This window comes from Phacochoerus africanus, chromosome 1 (assembly GCF_016906955.1).
Source record: "Phacochoerus africanus isolate WHEZ1 chromosome 1, ROS_Pafr_v1, whole genome shotgun sequence".
In the NCBI taxonomy this organism is placed as follows: Eukaryota; Metazoa; Chordata; class Mammalia; order Artiodactyla; family Suidae; genus Phacochoerus; species Phacochoerus africanus.
This window is the reverse complement of record NC_062544.1, coordinates 141,324,530-141,345,171: the sequence shown is the minus strand read 5'-3', so window position 1 is coordinate 141,345,171 and position 20,642 is coordinate 141,324,530. Positions and strand designations below refer to the sequence as shown.

Genomic DNA, 20,642 nt, shown 5'->3' with positions numbered 1-20,642 from the left:
GGATGGTTTCCACTTCTGCTTGAATACCTGGCAATGGGGCCTGTTCTTGGTTCAAAGAACCTGCTCAGGAAACACTCTGCCCTTGCCCCCCACCACACACAAAGACAATTACCTCTGAGAACTTCTGCTACTGATCTGTCCTCCAATGCTCAAGAAATTCTTTATATGTGAATGCCTTAAGACTCAGCTTCCCTTTGCAAGGCATCAACATCCTCCCCTGTTCCTGATAGTGTCTGGCCTCAGGCAGCAGGGTTCCAATCCCAGCTCTGCCACCCTATTACTGCAGGACTTCAGGAAAGATCCCAAAGTCTCACTTTTCCCCTCCATGAAAGGGGGAGAATAAGAGCACCTCCCTCAACAGGTGGTCAGGAGGCTTAATAAGATGGTGTTTATAAAGCACTGGGCAAAGGACCCAGCAGGAAGTAAGTGTGCAATCTACGAAAGCTATTTCTAGGCCACCTCCATCTTCTGCCACTGTTCTAACCAGGTGATGCAACTTCTAAAATAGGATTCTCCCAGGGTGGCTCCACAAGGGTGGGGAAGGTGGATTAGCTTTGCTGAGCCTTACACCACAGGTTTGTGGTCGCCTCAAACAGCTTCCAGAGCAAAGTACAAAGAAAAGTACTAGATTCCATTTGTAAGAAAGATGAGAATAAAAACACACCAACTTAGAGATCTCCATGGAGAAAAGAAACTGGAGACGGTGGTCCTCCGAATCTGTTGTCCCAGAATCTGTGTTGCTCTTTGCCTTTTCTACATGTCCCTGGCAGTCTTGTCTGCCCTGCCGGCTCCAGTGGCTTCTATAGAAGAGGACTCACCAATCTGTAATCCCAGGGCCAATAGCTACTGGGATCATCTCCTGGATGCCCACAGCATCTCAAGGTATTAAAAAGAACTCCTCTGTCTGCCCAGTCTGCTTCTCCTCCACACCTGCTTCATCCACCACCACTGAGGCTGGTGGCACCTCTAGTCTTTCTTCTCTCCTTATCCCTGCCACAGGGCCTTTGTCCATGCTATTCCCTCAAGCCTACAATACTCTCCTCCCTGCTCCATCCCTTGCCCTAGTTAAACCCCAGGCCTGCTTTGTGGTCTGCTTTACATACTATTATATTCCCATCACCAATGCTGACCACATGGTAGGTGCTTAGCAACTATTTGTCAAATACATGAATAAAGAAGTTTAACTGAGCATCAAGTCATACTGATCTTGAGCTTTAGTATCTTTCTTGAATCCTCCAATTCTTTTAAACTCCTCTGCCCTGACCCAAACCCCAACCAATACCCTCTCTTAACTGGGCTCCATAAAGCCTTCCTATTCCTCTCTCTGAATCTTTCTCCCTCAATCTGTTCTACACACATAGCCAGTATGATCTTTGAGAAGCGTACACCAGACCACGTCATTCCTCTGCTTGAATCCATCCTCCAGCCCCTGTCTGCCTCCCCTTCCTCATCTCTCTGTACTCCACCCACTGCTTTTACAATTTAGTCACAGTAAACTTTTCCAGATGCCCCAACAAGCCGTTTGCCTCTCTGTTCCCCAGGCCTTGGCACATGCTGTCTCGGTGACCTGACATTCCTTCCCTCCCTCACCCCCACTTGTAGCTCGCTCCCACTCACCTTTACAGTTCCAGTTTGATGTCACTGGCCCTGGGAAGCCCTCTCTGACTCCCTAAATCTGGGTTCTATGTTGGCAACATACTTCTCTATATATCACCCCAATTAATTACCCTATGTGGGCCTACTGCCAGTGTCCTAAAATCACTTGTGTGCTTATGTACCTGTTTTCACTGTTACACTATGAGTCCATGAGGGCAAGGAAGACAGAATTATCCTTCCCTATTGTCTCCCAGTCCCTAGTACAGTGCCTGGGATACGGCAGGCAGTCCAATTTGGGTTCAAGGTACTATAATGTCAATTTATCTGCTGCCTAAAAGAAGTTACACTGTTTAGGAAGTTCCCGTGTGGTGCAGTGGGTTAAGAATGTAACAGGTTCGATCCCTGGCCTGGGAACTTCCACCTGCTACAGTTACAGCCGGAAAAAAAGAAAAAAAAAAAAAAAGAAAGAAATTACACTGTTGGTTTGGGAGTTTTGTTTTTGTCTTTTTAGGGCCATAGCTGCAGTATATGGAAGTTCTCAGGCTAGGGGTCGAATCAGAGCTATAGCTGCTGGCCTATACCACAGTCACAGCAATGCAGGATTCGAGCCACGTCTATGACCCAAACCACAGCAGCTCACATGGCAACACCAGATCCCCAACCTACTAAGTGAGGCCAGGGATCGAACCCTCGTCCTCATGGATACTAGTCAGGTTCATTACCACTAAACCACAACAGGAACTCCCAATTTACACTGTTGCTGGATCAAAAATAGTGAATAGATGCCTGTTGGCCACTTTCAACAGATTTCTGAGAAATCTGGGAGCCAGAAAGAAATGTCTTACTTCTATCCCTGGAAAGAAGACCCCCTTCCCCTGCCCAGCCCTCAGTATGTCCAAAAAGGCTAGAAACAAGACTCAAAACACTTGGGTTCAAATTCCAGCCTCATCAACTACCTGCCATGTTCTCTTAAGCAACTTATATAACTTTTTTTAAATTTACCTTTTTTTATTAAAGTGTAGTTGATTTACAATGTTTCTTCAAGTTCTGTTGTACAGCAAAGTGACCCAATCACACACATTCCCCTGTGCTGTACAGTAGGGCCCCACTGCCCATCCATTCCAAATATAAGTTTGCGTCCAAAAAAACCTCCAAAATGTCCATCCATCCCATTCTGTCCCCCTTCCCCAGAACTTTAACTCCTCCCTCATCTATGTAAAAAGAGGAGAGTGGGGGGCCCTGGTTCCTGTCTCTTAGGATCATCATGAGAGGCAAAACATACAATCCATACTAAGTACTCGGCCCAATTCCTGGCCCTAAGGGCTCACCTTTTTTATTTTCAAGTGAGACTGAAATGAAAACGTTCACTTTTCTTCCTTCAAAGTGTTCACTCACTTCTGCCCATAGCTCAAGATTCCACTACTTGAAAGACCCTTCTTACTTTGCCAGCACTGCTGGAAACACCCAAATAAACAAAGGTCTCAGAAAAGTTAAATCCTCTGAAGGCCTATGAGGGGCTGACATTCACACAGGTCATCCAAGGTACTGCTTTTCAGCCCCTAGATTCCAAAGACCCAAGACAGCCAGACCTCAACTACACTCCCCCCTCTTCAAACATCAAACCAGTCCCCTGCTGGAAGGCGGGCTCTGGGGGTGGAAAGCTCTTCAAAGGAATGATAATTCAATATTTAGAATCTCTTCCACTCTGGTGTTAAGACAGGCTAAACCACAGCCTCATCGAAAAAAAAGTATATTCATTTCATTTTAAGCACCTTAAGATAGGTTTGAATTTCTTTTTTTCCTAAAAGCTTTGTGGCAGAATGAATTTATTGTAATTTTTCCCATCTATTTCTCCTGCACACACTTAACTAATTGCATTATATTCATTTTTCTGGAAAAAAAAAACCTCAACTTTCGCCTACACACAATTCAGAATTTAAAAGTTAGCAAGTCCTGAAATGGGACTAAATTTGAACACTTTGATTAACCAAGAAGTTAACTAAGGTATCACTTAATCCTCAGGGATGGATGGACAAGGGAGGAAATGAGAATCATTACTGTTCGGCAGTTGATAGGGCCCAAAACCACAGACTCGCACCTTTTTTTGACATGTAGAAGCAAGCCTCCCATATTTAAAATGAAGCCACCTGGTCCTTGAGACTGACTAGTCTGACTTTCAGGAATCAGAAGAAAAAGAAACCCACTGACACTGCCCTTAAATTAGGCTCTTCCAAACCCTGGTGTGTCAGGCACTGAAGACCCCAATCACACCTGCCCCAGCTGTACCACCCACTTCCTAATGACCAAGTTCCCCATGTGTTTTACCATTTGATTACCTTAATTTTAACAACCTTACATATATCATGCAAGACACATGCAAAATACTCCCCAGAGGCCTGGATTTTAATCATTTACCCCACCACCACCTTTTTTTTTGGCTAGCGTGGAATACGTCATCTATTTTTAACAGCTTCCCTTTTGATGCTTTTAATCCAAGGTGACAGAACCCAAGGGCAATAAGGCTTCAAGACAATTTAATTTCTATCATAGAAGGCAACTTCACCTGAGACCAAAAGCTGCAAGAACTACCAAGTGTTGTAGATTAACAGCCATTAAGGAAGTTGCATAGGAAGCTCCTGCTTTCAGACCTGAAGAGGAACCTATGCTTTATCATTTTTAAAGACCCCTCCCACTGCAGAACTTCTGAACTGCTTGGTGTAATCTTGTTCATCTGAAAAAGATGAAGACAATGCAAGTATCACTGGCTTCCAAGTTCTCAGTGTTCCTTTGCAGTGCAGGAGGAGCTTCAGCTGGGAAGCAATTCTGTTTTGCAAAAACGGATTAAATGCATTGCCATGCATATATTTCTGAACAGAAAGCTCTGACACAATATCCAGACATTCAACTGCATCCTGCCACTTAAGCCTTCAGCTTCTCCTTCCCTCAAATGTTCCATGCCACCACCCAAGCATTCAAATTACCTCTCTATCCTATAAGCCAGTGGCCCTTAACGATGCTCTGGGGACCCTCGGGACCTCCCAAGACTTTTTCAGAGGATCTTCAAAGTCAAAACCACTTTCATAAGAACACCAAGGAAGCATACATATAAGAACAGTTACCTTCTATTAAGCCAGATCTAAAGCAATATACAAAAACATACAACAATGCCATACTTCTTTTGTTTTGGAAAATACAGTTATTATCTATTAAGAAAAATGCTACTGACATGGAAACAACCTAAATGTGAATGTCCATTGACAGATGAACAGAATAAGATGTAGTACATATACACAATGGAATACTACTCAGCCAAAAAAAATAATAATAATGCCCTTTAATTTCCCAACACTTTCTGAGTATTTCAGGCTATACAAGGTTCTTCTTTGTTCTTCTTGAAAACAAACAAAAAAATAGAAAGATAACAGGATTCAGCCATGAAAAAGAATAAACAATGCCATTTGCAGCAACCTGGATGGAACTAGAGACTCTCATACTAAGTGAAGTCAATCAGAAAGAGAAAGACAAATACCATATCACTTATATCTGGAATCTAATATATGGCACAAATGAACCTTTCCACAGAAAAGAAACTCATGGACTTGGAGAACAGACTTGTGGTTGCCAAGGGGAGGGGCAGGGAGTGGGATGGACTGGAAATCTGGGGTTAACAGATGCAAATTATTGCCTCTGGAATGGATAAGCAATGAGATCCTGCTATATAGCACAGGGAACTATAGCTAGTCATGTATGATGGAGAATAATGTGAGAAAAAGAATATATATATATATGTATGTATGACTGGGTCACTTTGCTATACAGTAGAAATTGACAGAACACTGTAAATCAACTATAATGGAAAAAATAAAAATCATTTCAAAACAAATGCTACTGGAGTTCCCAGTGTGGCACAGAGGTAATGAACCTGACTAGTATCCATGAGGACATGGGTTCAATCCCTGGCCTCCTTCAGTGGGTTAAGGATCCAGCATTGCTGTGACTGTGGTGTAGGCCGGCAGCTGCAACTCTGATTCAACCCCTAGCCTGGGAACATCCATATGCCTAGCCTGCCGCCCTAAAATAACAAAAGAAAACAAAACAAAAATGCTACTATGTTGATCTGCAATAGATTTATTTTTTAAATTTTCTGTGTTAATTTTCTCAGTGTTCATTTTGAATGAGATAAATACTGTCTGGTATAACTCATTTGGGGCCTCGAATTTTAAGCATGTAAAGAGCTCTTGAGACCCAAAAGTTTGAAAAAAAAAAAAAATGCTGCTACAAAATTTTAAGACTTGCTCTGACATTGGCAGGCTGTGCCTTAGGACTCATACCAATAAATATGAAAACTCACCTAGAAGAGGATTAAAATGCAAAACATACAACTTAGCCAGGGTTTCAGAGAGGACCTCTTGATTTGAAATCTAAATCCCCTTTATTCAACACAATGAACACCTACTAAATATATATATATACACACATACATATATATATATATATATGTTCCACCCTTACTCCAGACACTGAGGATGTAAGTGAAATAAGGCAGTCAAGGTCCTTGCTTTCATGATACACATATTTTAGGGAAGGCAGGCAGACAGAGAGTAAACAAACAAAATGATAAAATAATCAAGAGAAGTAAGCTCAGAGTTCCTGTCGTGGCTCAGTGGAAATGAATCTGACCAGCATCCATGAGGACACAGGTTCGATCCCTGCCCTTGCTCAATGGGTTAAGGATCCGACGTTGCCATGAGCTGTAGTGTAGGTCACAGACATGGCTCGGATCCCATGCTGCTGTGGTGTAGGCCAGCAGCTACAGCTCTGATTCACCCTCTAGCCTGGGAACCTCCACGTGCCATGGCTACGGCTCTAAAAAAAGACAAGTCAGCTAGTGATAAGTACTATGCAGAAAATTAAAAACAGACACCCAACTGTATCAGTTACAGCTGGTCAGAGAGAACAAGCTGAGACATGTAAGACCTGAAAGTCAAGGCAGAGACAGTCATGCAAAAAAAAATCAGGCGGAAGAGCAGAGCCAACAGCTAGTACAAAGTCCCTACAGCAGAAAAGAGCTTGGCAAGTTCAAGAGACAGAAAACCAGCCACAAAGTCAGGAGCGTTAGGGGAAAGGAGCAAAGTACTGGGTAAGGCCAGAGAAGCCAGTACCAGTGGGTAAAATGTGTGGCTTTTATTATAACTGTGATGGGAAGTCCATAACCTTGACCAAGTCACTTAATTTTTTCTGGCCCTCGCTTTTCTTATCTGCAGAATGGGGATCAGGAAGGCTTTACCTCATAAAGGTGTGTTGAGGATTAAAGGAAAAAAAGGAAATAGGAGATTTAGCATACAGGAGGTAAAGCAGAGGAAACGTTCCTGTTGGATGTGATTCTACCTTCTGATCTGCTCTACTTTCTACTCTCATAAACTACTCATATTCAGCTTTTCAGTTGAAGATTAGCCTATCAAGCAGCAAGTCCAAATGAATGTAGACAAGGGACACACTGTGACATGTGTTGATCTGAACATGCCAGCACCAACTCCAGCAGAACCTTCTTCCCTCAATTCCAAGTAAGATCCAAAGCACCACCAGGAAAAAAATGGGTGACTGCATCCCCTCTGAGTCTACCCTTCCTTCACCAAGTTTGGCCATTCGGCCCCAGGGCACCATGCACTTGGAAAGTCACCCTTCTGCTGAAAAAAATTCCCAATGAAAATCCATCAGCCTTTCCTGTTCTTTTTGGCATATCCACATCACCTCTACCCCCTAAAAAACAAAGGGTCTTTGCCAAAGTCTTTCAGGACTGGTTTTAGGGCTGCTCACTTTAAAAATTATTGTCTAAAAAAGGATGAAATCATAAAGCTTCCTTTAAAGTCAGGCTGCAGAAAGGAAGGCTAATGCCCAGAGACTTAAAAGTGCCTGAAGACGCAGGAGGCCAGAAGCAGCTGGCCCCCCAGAAATGTGGGGAAGGCCTGGGGGATGCGGCCGCTGCCAACACAAAAGGGCACCACTTCACTTTTAGGTTAAGCAGCCCCCAGTGGTGCAAGGCCAGGCAACCCACATGCCCCTGGGAGGTTAAACAGGAGTAGGCCCAGAAAAGGAAGACTTGCCAGCATTTGATCAATCTCCTGGCAGGAGGCCAAGGACACTCCCTCCAAAGAAGCACAAGCCTCGAAGATGCCCTGGCCCAGGCACATATATGGTAACATGGCTGTAAATATGGGAGAGAGAAAACCCATCACATTCACCACTACCCTCCCAAGAAGAGAACAGTTCCCTTTACAACCGCCTCTGCTGCTGTTACTGGGGACTCTCACAGTTAATTCTGGAACTTCCTTTGAGTGAAGAGTTTTGGCGATACCATCTTTATTGTGAAACGAGGATGAGCAGCACATTCTGGGGTTGGACGCCCAGCAGGACTCGCCCCCTCCCCCACCACCCACATTCACAGGCAGCCCCCTCCTTGCCTGTGTGTCCCTTTTAGTGGCTAATCAGATTGTCCTCAGAAATGCAGCGTGTCCCCTCAAGAGATAATGTATTCTACTGCACAGGGCACTTCTCTCTGGAGCACAGAAAATCGTACTCTGCTTTCGTTTTCAGCCAGTCCCAAAGGAAGTCACCAACTCAGAAGTTTCAACTTTAAGCACGGCCCTCTATGACAATCTCAGAAATAACAGTCGTAAATCTGAAGTTCAGAGCGGTTCTCTAGTTGAAATGCTGTTCACTGAGACATCTCTCTCTCTCTCTCTCTCTCACCCTCTCTCTCTCACACACACAGATAAACTTACTTGCCCTTTCACAGACACATCCACTAAAGATGCTGAGTTTTTTGTTTGGGGGGTTTTGGGGGGCTTTTTTTTGTCTTTTTAGGGCCGAAACCACAGCATATGGAGGTTCCAGGGCTGTGGGTCAAATCAGAGCTGCAGCTGCCAGCCTAAATCCACAGCCCCAGTAATACCAGATCCAAGCTGCATCTGTGACCTTCACCACAGCTCAGGGCAACACCAGATCTTTAACCCACTGAGCCGGGCCAGGGATTGAAACAGAGTCCTCATGGATATTAGTCACCTTCATTACCACTGAGCCAGGATGGGAACTCCAAAATAAGCTTTTCTTGAAACAGGCATATTAGCTACATAGTTTCTTCCCAGAAAAGATGTCAAGGCTGACACGTGCTCCCATGTCCTCTCTTCTTAAAGGCCAACATGAGAGAAGTCAAATCCAAAGCTCCATACTGGCTGTCAGAACACATCACATTTGGTGGGGAGAGATCATTTAGCCAAAATTCCTCATTTTATAGGTGGAAACAAACACCCTCTTAGTGATTTCTTGGAGGTCTTTCGGCCAATTAGTGGCCAAAGCCTGTAGACCACAGGGCTCCAGAAACCAAGGCCAGTGCTTGGGCAGGAGGGGGGGGGAGGATGGAGAGGATGTTTATCTTTTTAAAAAATTAAAGTAAGCCCAAGTCTGAGAAGACTCCTCTCAGCCCACTGCCTGAACCACAAAAAAAAAAAAAAAAAAAAAAAAAACAACAGGCAAGTTAGATTAGGTTACTATCCTCAGAAAGAAATAAAAGTCTCACTGGAAAAACACTCTAGACAGGGTTTCTCAGCCTCAGGATTATTGTCATTTGGGGGCAGAAAATTCTTTGTTACGGGGGACCTGTCCTGTAGCATGTTTTTCAGTGTCCCTGACCTCTACTCACTAGATGCCATTAGCACCCTCTCCCCCTCAACTGTAACAACAAAAAAAAAGTCTCTAGACATTGCCTAACATCCCCAGGGGAGGTGGTGCAAAACCACCCTGCTGGTTGAGAACCCCTGTTCTAGGACAAAGGTTTGGTTTTGTTTCGATCTCTTAAGAGATTTTGCAAGCATCTATTATCATCTAGCAGTGCCCCCAAAGCAGGTATTTTTATACCTATTCTACAGAAGAGGAAACAGACGCACAGATGTTATATGTTTTGAGTGCACTGAAGAGGCAGGCAACACCCAGTGCTCAGGACTCCCCATCCTGCAGGTCAGCCAGGCAGCACCATTTCAGCCCAAGAGCAACTCTTTTCTTTACCTGATTCCTACCTCCACTCCCTTTCTTTCTTTCTTTCTTTCTTTTTTGCAGGGGGGTGAGGGGGGATGCAGGTGCAGGTTCAGAATATGGAAGTTCCCAGGCTAGGGGTAAAATTGGAGCTGCAGCTGCCAGCCTACCCCACAGCCACCGCAACTCAGGATCAGAGGCTCATCTTTGACCTACACCACAGCTCATGGCAATGCTGGATCCTTAACCCAGTGAGTGAGGCCAGGGATCAAACAAGCATCCTCATGAATACTAGTCAGGTTCGTTTTCTGCTGAGCCACAGTGGGAACTTCTCCACTCCCTTTCAGTAACAATCACCAACTTCAAAAGCCTAATGCCCGGCAGAGAGCTGTGCTGAGAAACAGCTCAGAAGCAACCAGGAGCAACTGCTTAAGACATTTCTACCTAGACCTCACTTCACTCTCCACAGCAAAAGGGGCTTTTCAAAGCAAGAAGCCAAAGTGGAAAATATTTAATCAGGAGACAGTTTCAAAAAATTAGATTAAGAAGCAGCCTACAACCTTCAAAGGGAGATAAAACAATAGATAACTTCATTCACAAGTATCGATGAAAAGTTACTATGTGTCAGGCACTCCTATTGGGAGAAAAGCCAAAAAGGCCCACAAGATATAAAATGCCACGGCATTTCAAACAACAAAGATTTTCAGGGAGTTCCCTGGTGGCTCGGCAGGTTAAAGACCCAGCATTGCCACTACAGCAGCTCAGGTCACTGCTATGGCATGGATTCAATCCCTGGCCTGGGAACTTCCACATACCACCAAAAAAAAGATTTTCAAGTTTCAGGAAAGGTTTCCCAGAAGAAGATGATGTGCTAGGAATACAAGCATTTGGCAAGGTAGACACAGAGGGGATGGGCATGGCAGGGTTGGCAGGTTCTCTACGACAGAACATCATCACACACACAGCAGGTGAATAAATGAAGGTCCCCAAGTATGGGTGTTGTATCAGCTTTTTCTGTTCAGAAATATGTGCATGGGGGTGAGGGAGTAAGGAAGTTTTTAAGCTGTTTTTGCAAAACAAAATCACTTCCCAGATAAATCTGCTCCTGCGATGCAAATCAACACCGAGGAACTTGAAGGCTTGTGATTATTTTTCCTCCTATGTTCATCTTTCTCTGATGAGCAACATTATACCAAAGCAGTCCAGAAGTTCTGCTGATTGGAAAGGTCATAAAACACTTTAAAACATAGGTTTCTCCAAGTGACAACAGGTTAAAATGTAGCTTTCTTTATATTTATGACTTCACAATCCTAAGTAGGTTTTACATGTAGATTTTGGTCTCTTTCTACCTCTATCTGAACAGCCAATTTTTAAAAATGCCCAAATGTAAGCATGAAAGCTCCCATTTTTATCAGAGAGAATCCTGCCAGACTTAACACACTCTCACCTCAGTTGGTGGTTTAGCCTACCTTTCCTCTCAACTGAGCATGAGAAAGCTGCTGGGGGAAGTACAAAGGTCAGTTTCAACAGGTGAGAGCTAGCCATGAAAAACAAAGTAACCATAAAAATAAGTTCTGAAAAAGCACAGGGACACAAACCCTCCAGCACAGATCTTCTCACACTTTCACCTGTGTTAAGAATGCCCTGGGGAGCTTGCTAAAATGCAGTTTCAGATTCAGTGGATCTGGGGCAGGGCCTGAGAGTCTGCATTTCTAACAAGTTCTCGGTTGAAGCCAGCGATGCCAGTCTGATGACCACAAATGGAATAGAAAAGACACAGAACATTGTTTCTCAGACTCTTGGCTACAACTCACAGTAAGAAATATACTGAACTTAGAACCCAATGTTGTGTGTGTGTGTAAGAGAGAGAAAGAGATGAGAAAATTTGCTGCAACACACACAGCTCTTTGAAGTATCCGTGCAATATACTTTGATGATTTCTATTCTAGTCTACTTTATCAAAAAAACCATCTGTCAAGGCCTACTAAACTGATTTCACAACCTCTTAATGGGTTGCCACACAGTCTGAAAACCATAGATGTAGAACAAGAGTAACATTCCTGCTTATCGAAGGAGAACTCCTGCATCTTAGCTCCAATAACAGGCTAAAATAGACCAATTTGAAAAGTTAAGATATGTTCAGGATTCTTTTTTCAAAAGCAAGCGTGTATCAGCTACATTTTTGGAAAAGCTTTCATTAAAAATGTTCAGGTTTTAAGTGTTCTTCACTTTAATTTACTTTCTGATCTGTATGATGAGAATGAGAAGAGTCCCTCTCTGGCCCTGACTGGAGGTCTCCAAGTTCCCACCCAAAAGAACTAGGGCTTCCAGGAGAAAAGACTGATTTCAGGTCTGTGATAAGAAGAACTAAAGATGAACCTGGAACATCTTATCATACAAGCAGCAGGAAATCTAAGACTGTTGGGGTTGTGCTTTTGAAGCAACTTGAGTAGCCTTTCTCTCACTGAGCAGAGACAGACAATTTGAACATCAATAAGGATAATTACACAAAATAAAACAAAGGAAGTATGTTTAAACTCAAGAGTCCAGGACGATACTAAAAAAACCATACCCAGTGGTTTCTCAACAACACTGGCACTGCTTGTGCTTTGGAATGGATGATGCTGTATGATGCACTGACGGCTGTTTAACAGCATCCCTGGCCTCTAACCACTGGATAACTCTCCCCCACTGTGACAACCAAAAATGCCCCAGGTATTACCCAATGTCCTCCACTGAGGACCACTGCCATGGATCATGCTAGGGACAACTCATTATTTCCGAAAATTGCTAAAACACACAGAGAGATTCAAGTACTGATTCTGTCTTTATGTATATTTACGCCCCAGGGAACTAAATACTAAGTGGAGAAATTTCATTTCATAAGATATTTCACATAATTAGGAGTTCCCGTCGTGGCGCAGTGGTTAACGAATCTGACTAGGAACCATGAGGTTGCAGATTCGATCCCTGCCCTTGCTCAGTGGGTTAACGATCCGGCGTTGCAGTGAGCTGTGGCGTAGGTCGCAGATGCGGCTCGGATCCCACGTTGCTGTGGCTCTGGCGTAGGCCGGTGGCTACAGCTCCAATTTGACCCCTAGCCTGGGAACCTCCATATGCCGCGGGAGCGGCCCAAGAAATAGCTAAAAAGACAAAAAAAGAAAAAAAAAGAAAAATCCAAGCTGTAGAAAAATATATCATCCAGTTTCTTTAACCAGCAACCAAAAGATACATGGGATTGGAGTCCCCACTGTGGCACAGTGGATTAAGAATCTGACTGCAGCAGTTCGGGTCCCCGCAGAGGCTCAGCTTCCATCCCCAGTCTGTTGCAGTGGGTTAAAGGATCTGGTGTTGCCATAGCTAGGGCATAGATCACATGCCTTGGGTGTGGCCATAGGAAAAAAAATAAATGGGAAAAAGGTTTTGAGGAAATACACAGACTTAAAGACACATTGACGATTTGTAATGTATCTACTTTATATGGTTCCTAATTCAAACTGCATATGTTATCATTATATGTATATGTAAATATTTTTTAAATTTTGTATTAAAGTATAATTGATTTACAGCGTTCCTTCAATTTCTGCTATACAGCAAAGTAATCCAGTCCTACACACACACATTTTCTTTTTCATACTATCTTCCATCATGTTTTAACCCAAGAGACTGGACATAGTTCCCTGTGCTGTACATTAGGACCCCATTGCTTACCCACTCTAAATGTAATAGTTTGCATATACCAACCCCATTTATTTAAATCAAGGAAGTGAGACCACAGACTCGATTTTAAAAATGTGGTTTTTTTTCTTGAGATGGATAATAGTATTGTGATTATGTTTTTTAAAAAAGAATCCCAATACCAGAGATACATATAAAATACATGGAGTTCCTTTGTGGCTCGGCAGTAACGAACCTGACTACCATCCATGAGGACTTGGGTTTGATCCCTGTGCTCACTCAGTCAGTTAAGGATCTGGTGTTGCCATGAGCTGTGGTGCAGGTCAAAGATGTGGCTTGGATCTGGCATTGCTGTGGCTGTGGTGCAGGCTGGCAGCTATAGCTCCAATTCGACCCCTAGCCTGGGAACTGCCACATGCTGTACATGCGGCCCCGAAACAAACAAACAAAATACAGATGAATTGGTATGTCTGAGATTTGCTTCAAAGTCATCCAAGAAGAGAGGGGAGAGTGAATGATCATATTGATGAAACAAGATTGGTCATGAATTGACAGTAAAAAGGGGTTCATAATACTAAGATCTCGACTACTATTATTAAATTTTCTATAGTAAAGTTTTCCTTCTAAGTGCAAACGAAGAGTGCCTGGCCCCAACCCCTCATGGGATTACGTTACTTTGCAGAAAAAAAAAAATGATAAATTCTTTATTTAAAGGAATGACACTAGGTTTTACCCCTGTAATAAGATAGCCAATATTTGAAGTGTTTTACCTTTCATGTAGTTTTCTTTAAAAACAGTGCAAACTGAAGAAGAAAACCTAGACTCTGATGGTGATGAAACTAAAATGATACTTTTTTTATTGATACATCTAGAAATCCCATATATGTTCTCATTCAAATGAAATCCCATCAAACGTACACCCACCTTTGGAAAAACGAAGACTCAGATGCATGTCTCTTTATCAACAAGAAAAGATGTTCAAGATATAGAGTGCAAAAGGCAGGGTATCAAACAGGAGGTATGTGTCCTTTTTTATGAAACTTAAATATACACATCATTTTCATATGTCTATACATAGATGGAAAGTCTGAAACCCTAATATTAGATCTGGGTGATTGGGAGTGACAGTTGCTGCTTCCATGTCTTAATGTTTTACAATTGAACAGAGATATCTTAGGGAATAAGTAGTAAAATGGACATTTGTTACAAGTTTGTACACACGGAGGGGTCTACTTCAATCATCAGGGAGAATCACTTATAAGGAACTTCTTATTCCCCAAGGATGATGCTAGATAGCACAGCATGAATCCTCTTTGTATAATTCCTTAAAAAAAGACTAGATAGACTTCGGGGTGGCCAAAAGGCACAAAAGGCTTGTGTTGAAGATAAACCCCGAGAATATCATCAGGTCTTGGAATTTGTGGTCCAAGCCAACCGTGAGTCCACTTATTTTTATCAAAGATGCCTTTCCTATAAAGTGAATTTATAATTCCAGCTAAATCAGGTGATTAACCAGACAGTCTAGAAATCTGGGTTTTATCCCCCGCCCCCCATCAAGTTCCAGTCTGGTATATGATCTTGCCAGACTCACCAGAGCCTCTTCGGAAAGGACAAAGTGGTCCAGTGATGTTGAGAACCACCGAGAATTGTGTGAGAGTTTAAAAATTCTCAGGGAAACAAATCATTGCCTACCTGCCCAGCGCCGCACTATTGGACCCTGATTCTCTTTCTTACCTCCACACCTAAGCACTCCCCCTCAGCTGGAGCCACCTGGCCTCCTTGCCCTTCCTCTGACACACTCCACCTGCTTCCATCTGAGGGCATTTGCACTTGCTGCTCTGGCCCTTTGGAACATCCTTTCTCCCAAATACTTACATGGCTAACCCCCTGCCTTCCTTCCAATCTCTGCCCAAATGCCACCATATTTAAGAGGCCTTCCTGATTCCCAGTTCCTACCAGAGTATTCTCTTATCCCGTTTACCCTGTTCTGCTGTTGTTGTTCTTTTTTATTGTGATAAAATATAAAGCATTGGAGTTCCCGTCATGGCACAGTGGTTAACGAATCCGACTTGGAACCATGAGGTTGCGGGTTCGATCCCTGGCCTTGCTCAGTGGGTTAAGGATCTGGCGTTGCCGTGATCTGTGGTGTAGGTCACAAACATGGCAGGGATTCCACATTGCTATGGCTGGCATAGGCTGGCATCTACAGCTCCAATTAGACCCCTAGCCTGGGAACCTCCATATGCCGTGGGAGCGGCCCTAGAAAAGGTAAATAAATAAATAAATAAATAAATATAAAGCATAAAATTCACTTAGCCATTTTTAAGAGTATGTTTCAGAGGACATTCCCACTGTTCTTCAAAAATCACCACAATCCATTTCCATAACTTTTTCATTCACAAAATTAACCTCTGCAGCCATTAAACAAACTCCTGTTCCCCAGCAGCTCCATGCAGAACAACCACTATTCTGCCTTCTGTCTCTGCAAACTGATTGCTCTAGGGACCGCTTATAATGGAAGCTTACACTATCTGTTCCTCTGCATCTGGCTTATTTCACATAACAGAACATTTTCAAGATTCATCTATGTTGTTGCATGTATCAGAATTCCATTCCTTGTTAAGGCCAAACAATATGCCACTGTATAGATATACCACACTTTGTTTATCCCTTCATCTGTCAATGGACATTTGAGTTGTTTCCATCTTTTGGCTACTGTGAATAATGCTGCTATGAACATGGGTGTGCAAATATGTTTGAGTCCATGCTTTCCATTCTTTGGGGTGCATACCCAGAAGAGGATTTTCAAGGTCATCTGGTAATTCTACACTTAATTTTTTTTTTGGAGTAATCACCATACCGCCTTTCTAAGCAGCTACATCATTTTACATTCCCACCAACAGCGCACAAGGGTTCCAAATTCTTCACTTCTTCACCAACTGTTTTCTGTTACCCCTCTGCTTTATTTTCCGCCACAGAATTTACTACATATCATACTATAATACTTGCTTATTATATTGGCTGCCTTCCCCCTAAAAAGGACTTAAGCCTCTTTGGAATAGGACTTTCATTGCTGTAGCCCCAACATCTAGAACACACTCTGGCACAGAGCCAGGTACTCAAGAAATTTGCTGAATGAAGTAATAAAATATTTGAACTGCAACAACTTTAACAGGCATTAGAATGTCTTGAATAGATTACACTAAGTGTCTTAAATTAGGTTTAGTTTAGGGAAGAACCTGGACATAGTTCAACAGGAGGAACAAGTTCAATGGGTGATGATTTCAGCTCATCCTCATTAGCAATAACCTCAGAACCACAAACACTAAGACAATTGGTAAGAATCACGAAAAATATGTCATTCATGTCACTGATATCAAGCCTTAATTTCATTTAAAAAGCTAGATAAAAACTTAAAACAGCCTAAGTGAACTAAAAAATAGTATGTACTTCCACTTACTAAAGAGCCTGTGAAAGCAATGTGTTTCATTTTAAAAGATCAAACCAACAGCAAACAAGATGGGGCACTGGCCTTGTGTAGACTCCTTAATTAGATGTATCCAAGGACAGCTTGACTTAAAAAATCTAACTCTCCAGGCCTAATTTTAATTTGGGTTTTTGTTGTTGTTGTTGTTCACATTTAGTGTATGTCGTTTCATTTTGGTTTTTTAAGAGCTGCTTGTAAAGAAATCAGATTTTCCATGAGAGCATTGCGAATGAGCTAAAAAGCCATTTAATTTTTTTGCTATGGAAGTCAGTTGTATACCATTGTATCAGAAGTTTCTTCCTCTTTCAGACCATAGTCCTCCTCAGCTGAAAATATTCTGAGATACAAGGCAAAAAAGATCTGCCTTCAGTTTACCTATTTCTTCTCCTCTAAGCAACTATTCCATCTCTCCTTCCTAAAGAAGCAAATTCCCTCCAAAAGGCAAGCAGTTTGCTAAAATGGATAACACCACTGGCAACCCCAAACAACCTCCCTAGGTTGAGGTGAAGGGAAGGCCAGAAGTAATTCACTTAGAGGATGAAGAACTTTCCCTGCCTGATGAGATGGAAATCTTGATAAGATATTCTGTTCCAATTTGAATCATTCAAAAAGCAGATTATATTTTCAACACATACATACATGTGCAACTGAAAGTAAGAAATGAAAAAGAAAATTGGCCACAAAACAAACTGAAGGGTGTATGAAAAGATATTAACATTTCACAGTTTAGATTCACTGCAATTTAAACTTTCAAATTATTCAGATGGAGAAACACCTGATCCATTTAACCTGCTCAGATATCTTGATGTAGATGATCAAGATGGATCTCAGGTATGGGATAAACCTAATGCAGACCTTAGCCATTGTTCCTTGTTGTTTGGCTTGGTTTCTTTTCCTTTCCTCTTGCAGGCTTTCAGCACATAGCATTCCAAAATGAATTCGGTACCACCCCTAAGACCTCCTCAGATAACCACAGTCTTTTTATTCCTACATCTGTGGCTGCATCGTTTTCCTCTTACATGAGGGTAACCTTGCTCCTTCCTCAATGGTGGGACACAAGCAAGAGTTATATCATCCACAGCAATAAATTTACCATTTTTCCTGTTTTTTTTTCCTCATTCTCCCCCACCTTAGGTGCACTGCTGGGAAACAGTGGAGTCCCACAGCCGGGTGTTCCCCCTCCTATGCTGTGTGCTAACTAACAGGCAAGTGTTTTCACTCTCCAAACTTCAGCTTCTTCACCTGGACCTGATTCAATAGGGTTTCTGTGATGTCTGACACTGGACCTGGCTTATAAGTACTTAATTGTATTATTATTATTATTTTTAGCAACCAGTCATAGAAGAGTTAGTGGACCACTTTCCCCAGACTGCAGCTTACTCTGAAGAGGAGAACTAACCCCAAGCCTTGGCCTTATGAGTGCCCACGTAGCCATGCGATTCAGGAGAACTCCAAGAAGGAAGTAGACCTCACACATCCAAATGCTTCCCACTCCACCAGCACTCCTGAGGATCTTATCAACAGGAAACAAAAGCACAGTACTACTATAATGAAGTGTCTGACTTTTCTAATTAGCAAAGCCCAAAGATTGTAGCCCAGGGAACAGCTAAATATTTAGAAGCGATCATGAAGACCCAGTCCCCCAAAGGATCTGTTGATCCTGTTCCTGACCGTTTCAGAAGAAAAAACTTTTGATGCTCAATTCTGCAGCAACGGGGATGTATGTGCACCAGTTAAAATCTCCCTCTATTCAACTGCAGTCTGAACATCTGGGGGAGGAAGGCATAGGAGCTGCTTCTGTTTACAAATAAACAGCTCTCAGCTAATAACCCAGGACAGGCATCTAAACCATAGCGATCCACCAGATTCCTTGACATTCAAGTGGCTTCAAGTCAGGGGCTGGAGGCTACTATCTTATGCTTCAAGAACTTCCCTTTTTAAAGTTCTAATTCTTTCAATTGGCCAGCAACCACTTTCATTTCTTGCAAGCAAACCGACCCTGATTAAACACCCATTCACAGTAAGAAAAAAGAAAGTGACTATTTTTGAAAGAGGCAGGCAGATAATTTTTGCTTACATATCTTGGCAGATGAAATGCACTGCATCCTTCAGAATTTAAATCTTCAGCACACCGCCTGGCAAGTTCAGTTCTCAGGTCACCAATGGGCATCCCTTGTACTGCTCCATTTAATGTTGTTGTGAGGGTTTTTCTTCCCTCCTCTCAGAAACCTGGCTGCTTCACTTCTGAGCCAGGACCAAAAGCTCTAGGCAGGACCATCCCCTGGTTATCATCAGCTCCCTAAAGCCCTCATCCAAGGTGGTAACAAATTTTGGAGACTGAGCCATGGAATTTCCCTTTCTTTCCTACTCCCCTTCTCCATGGCTCTTTAGAGAGAACTTAAAATAGGCTAGGACAAAAACTTATTATGGACTACAGCTCTAAGGCTTCCACACTTACCTGACCCAGGTCAGGCACTCTGTTGCCAAAACACGCCCAGCCAGGGGTGCGAGTCCTGTTCCTCCGTAGTCAGCTCCTGCATGTTAAGAAAGAAGACTGAATATAATATTGGCTGATGGTGAGTCCCTAATAGAAATTCTCAAATTCTACACTTCCACTTTCTTTAGGCTCTTTCCTGGAGGGACAAACCCCCTCCCACCTACATACACACACACAGGGCCACCGCCACCGCCAAATTTGACGGGTGTGTTGGTGGGATCAAGAGGTGAAGGTTACAGGTAACTTCGCCTATTTGCTTCTAATATGTAACTGATAAGTGAGACTAGGAACGCACAAACTTCCAGTGTGCCAGGAAGATCTGAGACTAAGGGAAGTGTTTGGCAGACCCCAAAACACTTGTTTCCCGGAGCGAAGGCCAAGTATCTAAAGCCCGCATCCTCATCGGGCGTGAGCTTAGTCCACACTTCGTCCTTCACCGCTCCTTGGGTTTTCTTCCGTTTTTTAAAACCCTCTTCACCGGGACCCCCCAAATGCATTATTCTCCCAACCATGCAGCACGAGGGAGGGCTACATTTTAAGAAAGATTATTTCCTTGAGCGGACTCACAGAGGACATCCCCACGCCTCCCCCCCCCCCAAAAAAAAACTATTTCCTGCAGCTGCTGCAACAGTTTCCAACTTGGGGGAATGCCATTCCAATCCAGAATGGGTAGTCCTCAAAGCCAGGCGATGGAGTTGAGAATTTTTTTTTAACCTCAAATGAACCCCCCCTAAAACGCCCTCAGTAAAAGAACCCCCAAATGCACGCAAGTGCATGCAAATCCACCAAGAACTACCAAAAAGCGAGGCAAAAACTTCTGCGCCCGGGGGGACAGTACCAACTCCCCGCGCCCTCCGCCCGGCCCCAACCTCTACCTTGGTGCCCGGGGAGCCACGCCGGTTTGGGGGAGCAGGGCGAGGAGAGGGGTTAGCGGCTGCTGGGTAATCCCATGTCCGCGAAGAGGGAGCTCGTTCCGTTAGGATGGAAGCGGAACACCCACACCTCCTCTCGGCGTGCGCTTTCTCTCTCTCCACCCTCTGCCTCCTCCTCCTCCACCACCACCACCTCCTCCTCCTCTCCTCCCACCCCAGCAAGCTTGAGGAAACGCTTCAGCAGCACATCCACATGGTTACTGCACTTTGAAGCGGCTCCTGGCAGCTTTTATAGGCCGGGAAGCTCCCTGGGCAATGTAGTCCGAGCCCAGGGTCGTGGCAGCGCCTGGGGCCGTGGTGACGAACTACAAGTCCCAGAATCCCATGGGCTACCGGGCTGAGCTCTAAATAGACGCGCGGGGACAGGGAGGGGCGTCCTGCCCCGCGCCCCGGCTTCAAACCCGGTTCGGTGCTGGGAGCTGGC

The 20,642-nt window shown here is 43.5% G+C and overlaps 1 protein-coding gene across 7 annotated transcripts in view; it reads right to left on the bottom strand.

The window, feature by feature from the left end:
* ITPR1 (inositol 1,4,5-trisphosphate receptor type 1) overlaps positions 1-20,422 on the bottom strand; it is a 331,954-nt gene extending 311,532 nt beyond the window's left edge. For 5 of the 7 annotated variants that reach the window (XM_047779541.1, XM_047779548.1, XM_047779533.1 and 2 more), the window contains exons 1-2: positions 20,162-20,328; positions 19,248-19,323 (exon numbers count right to left, since the gene is read on the bottom strand). The gene's annotated coding sequence lies outside the window, so the exon portion shown is untranslated. Of the gene's footprint in view, positions 1-19,247; positions 19,324-20,161 lie in introns of all 7 variants that reach the window. The other 2 variants (XM_047779506.1, XM_047779516.1) reach the window with 1 other exon arrangement.
* Between the last annotated feature and the right edge of the window lie 220 nt (positions 20,423-20,642).